This window comes from Bos indicus, chromosome 4 (genome assembly GCF_029378745.1).
Source record: "Bos indicus isolate NIAB-ARS_2022 breed Sahiwal x Tharparkar chromosome 4, NIAB-ARS_B.indTharparkar_mat_pri_1.0, whole genome shotgun sequence".
Taxonomy (NCBI): Eukaryota; Metazoa; Chordata; class Mammalia; order Artiodactyla; family Bovidae; genus Bos; species Bos indicus.
This window is the reverse complement of record NC_091763.1, coordinates 74,572,108-74,582,920: the sequence shown is the minus strand read 5'-3', so window position 1 is coordinate 74,582,920 and position 10,813 is coordinate 74,572,108. Positions and strand designations below refer to the sequence as shown.

Sequence of the window (10,813 nt, the reverse complement as noted above, 5' to 3'; positions counted from 1 at the left end):
CTCATTCACTAAATGGTGTCTAGCCATGCACATTTTTAGCAAGTGCTTGGAGTGTTTACATGGTCACAGGACCAGACTTCGTAAAGAAAAGAAAGTGAAGTTGCTCAGTCCTGTCTGACTCTTTGTGACCCTGTGGACTGAAGCTCCTCCATCCATGGGATTTTCCAGGCAAGAGTACTGGAGTGGGGTGCCATTGCCTTCTCCAGGGGATCTTCCTGACCCAGGGATCGAACCCGGGCCCCCTGCATTATAGGCAGATGCTTTTACCGTCTGAGCCACCAGGGAAGTCCGACTTTATAAAACCCTGTTAAAGGTATAGGTTCAGGAAGACTCAGATGAACAGAGATCTGTGTTTTTCTTAGCTTGCTTAGGTTTTATTTCAGGCAGATACCCCAGGAAATGGTCATTTTAGGAAATGGTCTTAGGGTAGTCTTTACATCATCAGTCTAGATAAGTTCTAAAAGACTGCTTTGTCTCAGTTGCATAAGCAGAAATGAACAAGCTGTCATATGATCTTGTTATGAGTAAATCTCCATGATATCAAATTTACCTCATTAAACAGGTGACCATTGTTTTATAAATAAAATTCCTTAGCAACATTATCATGTTTCCATAAAGGAAGGATTAGTCAATTACTTAAATGAAACTGACTGGCTGGGAAAAGACTGACACTCCTTGAAAAGTCAATGCTCCTTCCATAAAAATCTGTGATTTGCATATTGTGGTCACTGCTGAAGTCACCCAAAACATTTCACGGAAGAATTGGAGTCTCCATGGTTACATTTGCTTCTTATGCTCTCTGGGTCTTACTGTAACTCCTTGGTCTGAGTTCCTAGGTGCTTTCTGTCCTAAGTGGCTGACAAAGCAGCCTCCCTTCTGTGGTAGAATGCTATTATTATTATAGTGTCAAGAGGTACGCACCTGAAAGGGGAATGAGGGGAATCAGTCTGGTTGCTGAATTGCCACTTGCAATGTATATTTCTTTGCAACTGAGTGATTAAAATCCCCTCTGTGACTTTTGCATTAAGACAGAAAAGAATTCAGAAAATCTAAAAAAAAAATTTGTTATTTAGGATTTGGTAAATAAATCTATTTCTTTACATGCAATTGCAACAAGAATAAAAATTCAAACTCCAGTTCCTCTTCCAACCACCAAACAAACCAACTCCCTGGTCCCCAACCTTTCAAATGGAATATGTATACCTGAGAGTTTTGATTTATGATTATAATCTGGAGACCTAAAAATGATAATAAGCTAGCTATGGCATCACCGACTAGATGCACATGAGTTTGGGTGAACTCCAGGAGTTGGTGATGGACAGGGAGGCCTGGTGTGCTGCGATTCATGGGGTCTCAAAGAGTTGGACACGACTGAGCGACTGAACTGAACTGACTGATACTGCCTTTAACTGACTGTCAAGTTCTCTGACTACGTTGGTGGAGGACAGGGAGCACCACTCACCTCTGTTCATGTGGAGGGTCACCCTTACTAACACATCACCCCTGGTCTGTGTGTATATCTCTGTTCTCAATTGTCTCTTTTTTGGTGAATGTGGGAGCAGAAATTGGCATTCATATCTCAATCTCTTCCTTTATTTCTTTTTTAGAGTCCAGCTGCTAGTGAAAACCATCTCTATACTATGAATTTTCAGTTTTCATTCTGTAAACGAGGTGTGAGGTCTGTGATTACTTAGTGTCCTATCGGGAAGTCTATTGTTGCCAAGCATCTTACCATGCTCTCCAGCTTGGACTGGGGTAGACATGAAGATGTGCTCCCAGAGCCTCTGAGAGGAAGGACTTGCTGTCCAGCTGGGAAGGGGGTGATGGGCAGGGAGCCTCCAGCTTCCTGTTCTTTTAGGGTCTGCCTCAGCCGTGTGGAGCCAGATGCCTGCTCACAGCTGTGCTCTTCTGGGGGCAGCCCACATGTGGTGAATGAGCTAGGAGGGGGTTTGAAGGCTCAGATCTTTCAGTCCTTTCTGGGATGACTCTCACGGGCAGTGTTTCTTTACTCCACAGCTTCTTGCCAGGTTGGACAGATTTTCCTTGGGTCTGCACCACAGTGTGACTCTTTCCTCTGCTCAATCCTGCTTCCTCGCCCTTCCTTTAGTCTCTTCTTACATCTTGAACTCAAACTCTGTCTCAGTATCTGCTCTTGGAGAATCCAACCTGTGATGTGGCATCTTTTGGTTCCAAAGTTTTAAAAAATATCTTTTTGCCTAAATTTTTGGTTTTCTGAACTGGTTCAGAGTTCAAGTAGGGAAACAGGGGTACCATTTCCAGACTCCCTTAGGATCGAACTGTGGAAATAACTCAGTCTAGGTGAGGAAAACTTTTGTCTCTTCTCTGTGGAGCTTTGAGGAGTAGATAATATGGATGATATTTGGCCCTGAGTGGAGTTTCCTGTGAGTAATTGGCACTCTAGATCATCAGAGGTTAATATATTTCTGACTCTTATAAACAAACAAATAAACAAATAATGTGACTTTCTCTACTGACACTAGTGAAACAGTGAAAGAGCCTTATTTTTAGGGAGACATGAAGTAGGGTTATGATTACATGGATATTCTAGGAGAGCAAACATATACTCCATATTACCAAAGAAGAGTTGTGCTCAGTCACTCAGTTGTGTCAGACTCTCTGTGATTCCATGGACTGTAGCCCACAAGACTTTTCTGTCCATGGAATTTTCCAGGAGAGAATACTGAATTTAAATAACCCCAATTTCTATTGAATACATGTATTCATTCATAAAGTGTAAGAGGTTGACACTATCCTGATTTCTTATAGAACAGAGCGTTAGGTGAATCAAGAATCCCTATCCTTCATGTATGGTGCCTTATCAAGGTAGCTCTGAGTTAGTAATTGTGAAAAGTTAACAGTAGCTTGGGCTTCCCTGGTGACTCATATGGTGAAGAATCTGCCTGTAATGCAGAAGACCCTGATTCGATCCCTGGGTTGGGAAGATCCCCTGGAGAAGGGAATGGCAACCCACTCCAGTATTCTTGCCTGGAAAATCTCATGGACATAGGAGCCTGGTAGGCTACAGTCTATGAGGCTGCAAAGAGTTGGACATGACTAAGTGACTAACATTTCACTTTTCACTCTCATTTCCATTGAGAACAGAATAAATAGAATATGATTATAATATAGGAGAACTAATGTTTTACTGGTGATGCTATCAAAAGGGGCTATTATATGTAAGATGTTTATTTAAAATGTAGCATGCATTCTTTTGCAGTTTAAACTTGTAGTCATAACAATATTTTATCAAGGAAATGGGAACAGAGTTTTTATCTGGAAGGTCCAACTTTGGGAAGGTTTCACTTGCATGTTTAATAAACTAGATCAGCTAATTTTAACCCTGGAACTCAAAAGAGTGACAGATATTACAACCAGATAGCACTTATATGCAGCTGTGCTTTTAAGTTTGTTTTGATCAGTGGCTTTCAACCTTATGAGAGTGTAAAAACAGGTTCTGGTAAACAAATAGAGAAAGGGAAATTGGCATTACTGAAAAACCAGACTGCAGTCTTTGCCAAAAACCATAAATACACCACATTTAGAACAGGGCAATGACGAGGCCACATCTTAACTATGAAAATGATTGCTTCTTGGCACATTGCTAACAACTTGCCTTCTGAGTGATCTCCATTCTTTAACAGTGATAGCACTGCTCTGGAGAAGGCAATGGAACCCCACTCCAGTCCTCTTGCCTGGAAAATCCCATGGATGGAGGAGCCTGGTAGGCTGCAGTCCATGGGGTTGCAAAGAGTCGGACACGACTAAGCGACTTCACTTTCACTTTTTACTTTCATGCATTGGAGAAGGAAATGGCAACCCAGTCCAGTGTTCTTGCCTGGAGAATCCCAGGGACGGGGGAGCATGACGGGCTGCCGTCTATGGGGTCGTGAAGAATCGGGCATGACTGAAGCGACTTAGCAGCAGCAGCAGCAGCAGCAGCAGCAGCACTGCTCTAACCTTTCTGCTTCTTGTATGAGGATAATTGAGATACCCAATCACTGAATTTCCTCCTTTTCTTGATGTCATCCAATCCAGAATGGTCTCATGCTTCCCTTGGCTTTCTTAAAAAATCACCCAGTTTGAAGTTCTTCCAAACTTCCTGAGATTCTCATAAGGGTCTCCCTGTGCTGCAGCAAGCTAAGTAAATCTGACTTTTCTTGATTGACTACAGGTGTTTTCTTGGTGGTCTTTGATGGGCTTTGACACTCAGCTGCACATTACAATCACCTGGAGAGATTTTAGGCCACTTGACATTCACGCTGTACTCTAGACCAATTAAATTAGAATTTCTGGGGTTTAAGGCTGGGCAGCAGAATTTTAAAAAGCCTCTCAGATGATTTCCATGTGCAGCCAAAGTTGAGAACCACTGGTTTAAATGATTATATCAGAGGAGGAGGATGTACCGTATAATAAATAGCTGAAAGTCACTTGCAGCCCTGTGATTTCAACCCTGATATTATTTTACATTGGCTCTGCTTGTTGATGCTTGTGAAGTTGTCTTCATCTATCGAAGAGAGGGAGCTTGATGAGCTGGAAGAAATGCTTTCTAGATGATATTCATGATTAGCCTGGAAGAAGGCAAAGAGTGATATTGACAGCACTCATATTTGGTTCTTGGAGTGAAAGTAAATGAGGTTATTTGAAAAGCTCTTTCAGTCTGACTGAAATGGCAAGAGGTATATATGGTATTCTCTTTTCACATCACCTCACTGGACCATCTACATCTTAATGTTTTGTTTTAACTGTTGATTCCTTGAATCTGTTCTTTTAGAACTGATGGTTAACCATTTAAATATGTTTGTTTCTAAGTATTTCTGTTAAAAATGTAGATTCATTTCTTCATCAGGGCAATAGTAATTATGTAATAGAGGTTTAGGTGCATGAAACATTTATATTAATACTCTGTAATATAATGCTTAATTCATTTGTGTTACCATGTGTAGGATTTAATATAGTAGGGAAGAATTGGTGACAGAGGCAGAAAACCAACACAATCAGTTGCATAAAATATGCCTCCAGCTAGAACATTGAGATAAAACCAGATGACTTTAACTTTTTCAGGCTTTAACTGATTAAGGCTTAAAGAACATGCTTGTTTCTGGAGTATTGGGCTCTTTTGAGTCAAGCAGCTTCATACACATGGCCTTTCTTGATCATTTGTACATGGTCTTTCAGATTTAGAATACTTGATATTTGGTATTAAATATGATTTAGTTGGGTTACCCTGATGGCTCAGATAGTGAAGAATCTGCCTGCACTGTAAGAGATCTGGGTTATATTCCTGGGTTTGGAAGATCTGCTAGAGAAGGGAATGGCAATCCAAACCAGTATTCTTGCCCGGAAAATACCATGGAGAGAGGAGCCTTGTGGGCTACAGTCCATAGGGCTGCAAAGAGTTGGACACCACTGAGTGACCAACACTTTCACTTTTCATAATTTTAGTTAATATTTGACTCAAGTCAGTTCTGATTGTGCAAGGAGGCAGACAAGCATGTGGCACTACTGCTGGCTGAGCTTTGTTCATGCTTCCCCTGGAAGTGTAAATGTCCTGCAGGCTCAATCCACAGAATTATCAATTTTTCCACCATGGCTGCAAGAGTTGAGGAAGAATTGTGAGAGATGAGGAAGCTATCCTTGTTGATAATCTTATCCCAACAAGTAAATTTTATCTTTCTCACCTCTGAGGTTCAAAACAACCCAGATTCAGCTTTGTTCCTTGAGGATTGGGTTGAAATTGAGGAAAGTTATGTCCAACCTAGATAGCATATTCAAAAGCAGAGACATTACTTTGCCAACAAAGGTCCGTCTAGTCAAGGCTATGGTTTTTCCTGTGGTCATGTATGGATGTGAGAGTTGGACTGTGAAGAAGGCTGAGCGCCAAAGAATTGATGCTTTTGAACTGTGGTGTTGGAGAAGACTCTTGAGAGTCCCTTGGACTGCAAGGAGACCAAACCAGTCCATTCTGAAGGAGATCAGCCCTGGGATTTCTTTGGAAGGAATGATGCTAAATTTGAAACTCCAGTATTTTGGCCACCCCATGCGAAGAGTTGACTCATTGGAAAAGACTCTGATGCTGGGAGGGATTGGGGGCAGGAGGAGAAGGGAACGCCAGAGGATGAGATGGCTGGATGGCATCACTGACTCGATGGACGTGAGTCTGAGTGAACTCCGGGAGTTGGTGATGGACAGGGAGGCCTGGCGTGCTGCGATTCATGGGGTCGCAAAGAGTCAGACATGACTGAGCGACTGAACTGAACTGATTAAGTTCACCTTTCGGTTGCTAAAGTTGTTGTGGGATGGTTAAACTGGCTTCTGACTGATTTAGAACTTTCTTTAGTATGAAAATTTCTGACTCTGTTTCTCTCCCTTGCCATAATGTCTAAGAATCTACTTAAACTATGCTGCTTCTAATTTCATGAGCTGGTGAACAGATGACCATACTTTGTATAAGAGTGATTGAGTGATATGATGAAAGAAACCAATCAACAATCTGATACATATTCTTGCAAATTTGATTAGCTATTTATGCATGCTCAGTCACGCCCAACTCTTGAACTCTTCAGGGTCCTCTATCCATGGGATTTTCCTGGCAATAATACTGGAGCAGGTTGCCATTTCCTCCTCCAGGGGATCTTCCCAACCTAGGGATCAAACCCAAGTCTCCTCTGGCTCCTGCATTACAGATAGATTCTTTACCTCTGAGCCACCAGAGAAACCCTTAGTTGTTTATACTAGTGCCTATAGGAAATTCTACCTTGATATAGCTAAGTTAATTCTTTTTTTATGGTTTTCTAGTTCTTATGTATCCATAAGGTGTTTCACTGACAATACAGGTTGCCAAGACCATGTACTTTCATATTCTCTATCTTCCCTGTTTTATTTCTCCCTTTTCAAGAATCTGGGCTCTCAGAATTAGGTTCTTGATGTCTAGGGTATTAAAGGACCAAAGAGAGTCAGAAACACTGGGAAATGAGGCTGGGACTGCCAGCCTGGTAACCTAAGCCATTTAAGGAAACGAGAGTGAGAAACCACTTCAGTAGTTCTCAGCCTGGCTGCATATCGGAACCTCTTGGGAAACTTTTAAACATTGCTTGCTACTGCACTGCTCATTCCCAGAGACTCTGAAGGGAATTCTTTGGTGGTCCCGTGGATTAGAACTCCATGCTTTCACTGCTGAGGGCCCTGGTTGGGGAACTAAGATTCTGCAAGCAGAGCTGCACAGGTAGAAAAAAGGTTAGGGATAGGGATGAGGCTGAAAGATAATTGAAGTTCTGTGCTTAGATGTGGTAGCTCCTGGATTCAGGACTGGGAGAAGCCAGGTCCTCCCATCCACATTGGACCCAAAGTCCTGGGTGAGTCCACATGGTAAAGTGGGGAGCTCACTGGCCTGAGGGTCCAGAAAACCTGATTCTTTCCTAGCATCACCACTAATAAAATCTGCTGTTTTCAGTCATATTATTTCAGCTGTCTGACCTTTACTTTTCTCATATATAGCATTAAGAAGTTTAACTATGGTCCCTTTTTAGAACTGAGTCTATGCTTTTAGTTTTTCATTAAAAAAAACTTTGCATATGGCTAGTATGTATACTAAGGAAAAAAATCCCTTAAATAACGTTATATATTTGAACAGAGGTGCTACCAGGGCTAATTTAGCCTAGAAGGTTTAAAATAATTTAATTTTAATTTATAATCAATATTTAAATAAGTTCTAACTTTGGTAGAATTAGTGATCCTGAGAGATTTCTGGATATATAAATTCTTGAATTATATCTATTCCAAGAAGAGTGGGAGTTAAAATAAATGATCACATAATCCAAATGACTATTCCATGAGGTATATGATATTACAGTGACAATTTTTGCAATTATATATATTCAATTATAGATATATATATTCAATTATAGATTTTTTAAAGTTCATTTCTTTAGCATCTGAATATACTTTATTTTAAGAAGTTTTAGATCTTTTGGTTTTCATTGTAGAGAAGGAGTGGAGGAGGATGCCATTTAGGCCATTATATTAACAGTCTTTATGCATTTACATCAGGATTTTTTAAAGCAATGTCTTTAAAAATAGAGAAGAAGCAATTTGACCTTTTATTTTGGAGAAGGATGAGGGTGGGGCTGGTGAGTAAAATTCTGCCTTTCTATCTCAAACAGAAGGGAAAAAAAAAAACCTTTAAAAACAATCCACCAATTTCAAACCATTGTATTTTAAGCCACAGGAGCTTGTGAGTTATCTTTCATCTTGCTCCTATCACATAACCAGAGAAATTACATAGCATCTCTCAAAGGAGAGGTCTAGCTGGGAAGCAATTCAAACAAAAATATATTATAGAAATGTGATTGTTCACGTGTCATTATAACACTTATTCATCTTTGTCCCTTAGTCTAGAGTTTTCACACTTCTCACTTTATCTTTTATGTGTCTGTGCTTTTCTATGGATGCGTGTGGCAGGACGAGTGGCCGTGAAACAATGCTCAAGAAATTTGTTGGACTTAAATGTCACTGAATAGTACCTACAACACCCCTCAGATAGAAGACATTTAAACTTGAATATTCTCCCTCTCCTTTTGATTTGCATCCCTGGAAGCAAAGCTAGCCTTATTCAGGATTGCTGCTGCTAAGTTGCTTCAGTTGTGTCTGATTCTGTGAGACCCCATAGATGGCAGCACAACAGGCTCCTTTGTCCCTGGGATTCTCCAGGCGGGAACACTGGAGTGGGTTGCCATTTCCTTCTGCAGTGCATGAAAGTGAAAAGTGAAAGTGAAGTCGCTCAGTCCTGTTGGACTCTGCGACTCCATGGACTGCAGCCTACCAGGCTCCTCCGTCCATGGGATTTTCCAGGCAAGAGTACTGGAGTGGGTTGCCATTGCCTTCTCCAAGCCGTATTCAGGATTAAAAAGACTTTATTTTAATACTAGACTACAGTGACAGTTGCCCTTTCTAAAAGGTGAGTAATGTTCATTCTGGTCAACCATCACTGTAATATATATTTTAGTACTTGCTTTCTTATAGGACCATATTTCCAACAATAACAACAAAAGACATCTACTTGACATATCATGTAATGACAGCACATAATATTTACAACATGGATTGTATTAGAAAATTAGGAAATGTGGTGTTCACTGCATCATTTATTACTGTATAAGAAACCACCTGAAACAATAGGCATTTTTCCCTTGTGGGTAAACAAATTTGGGCTGGGCTCTGCTGGTGGGTTCTTCTGCTGATCTCTCCTTTGGTTCACTCATATGGCTACATTATATATTTCTAGAGGGACTGGATAGTACAAGATGACTTCACTGATATGTTTGGGCATTTACCACTGGCTACTGGCTGGTTGGCTAGATGTCTTAACTGAGATGATTCATTTCTACTCCTTGTGGTCTTTTATCCTCTAATTGACTAGACTGGGTTTCTCTGTGGCAATCTCAGGGCAGCATTCCAGAGGGAGGAAAAGAAGCTGAAGTGTCTTTTGATGCTTAGGATCTGGAGCTTCCACTAGGCTTGCCCAGCATCATGGGGTGGGAAAATAAATTCCATCTTTATCTGGGAGGATCACAAAGTCACATTACAAAGGTACATGAATACAGAGGCTTGACAAATTTTTTCTGTAACTGTCTTTGTTACAACCTACCATAATCTGGCAAAGACTAACAGAGTTTTGCTAAGAGAGAGCACCAGTCATAGGAAACACCCTCTTCCAACACAACAGGAGACAACTCTACACATGTACATCACTAGATGGTTAATACCAAAATCAGATTGATTATATTCTTTACAGCTGAAGATGGAGAAGCTCTATACAGTCAGCAAAAACAAGACCATGAACTGACAGTGGCTCAGATCATGAACTCTGTATTGCAAAATTCAGACTTAAATTGAAGAAAGTTGGGAAAACCGCTAGACCATTCAAATCCCTTATGATTATACAGTGGAAGTGATAAATAGATTCAAGGGATTAGATCTGATAGATAGAGTGCCTGAAGAAATATGGACAGAGGTTCATAACACTGTACAAGAGGTAGTGATCAAAACCATCCCCAAGAAGAAGAAATGCAAAAGGCAAAATGGTTGTCTGAGGAGGCCTTACAAATGGCTGAGCAAAGAAGAGAAGCGAAAGGCAAAGGAGAAAAGGAAAGATACTCATGAAAAGTTCCAAAGAATAGTGAGGAGAGATAACAAAACCTTCCTAAGTGATCAATGCAAAGAAATAGTGGAAAATAATAGAATGGGAAAGACTAGAGATCTCTTAAAAAGAGAGATACCAAGGGAACATTTCATGCAGATGGGCTCAATAAAGGACAGAAATGGCATGAACCTAACAGAAACAAAGGATATTAAGAAGAGGTGGCAAGAATACACAGAAGAACTACACAAAAAAGATCTTAATGATCCAGATAACCATGATGGTGTGATTACTCACCTAGAGCCAGACATCCTGGAGTGCGAAGTCAAGTGGACCTTAGGAAGCATCACTATGAACAAAGCTAGTGGAAGTCATGGAATTCTAGCTGAGCTATTTCAAATCCTAAAAGATGATGCTGTTAAAGTGCTGTGCTCAGTTCAGTTCAGTCACTCAGTTGAGTCTGACTCTTTGTGACCCCATGTACTGCAGCACTCCAGGCTTCCCTGTCCATCGCCAACTCCTGGAGCTTGCTCAAACTCATGTCCATCGACTCGGTGATGCCATCGAACCATCTCATCCTCTATTGTCTCCCTCTCCTCCTGCCTTCAATCTTCCCCAGCGTCAGGGTCTTTTCCAATGAGTCACTTCTTTGCATCA

At 40.9% G+C, this 10,813-nt stretch overlaps 1 non-coding gene across 1 annotated transcript; it reads right to left on the bottom strand.

Annotated features, from left to right (window-relative positions):
* Positions 1-211: 211 nt before the first annotated feature.
* TRNAY-AUA (transfer RNA tyrosine (anticodon AUA)) lies at positions 212-285 on the bottom strand. The gene has a single exon. It is a non-coding gene; the product is annotated as a tRNA-Tyr (tRNA).
* Positions 286-10,813: the final 10,528 nt, after the last annotated feature.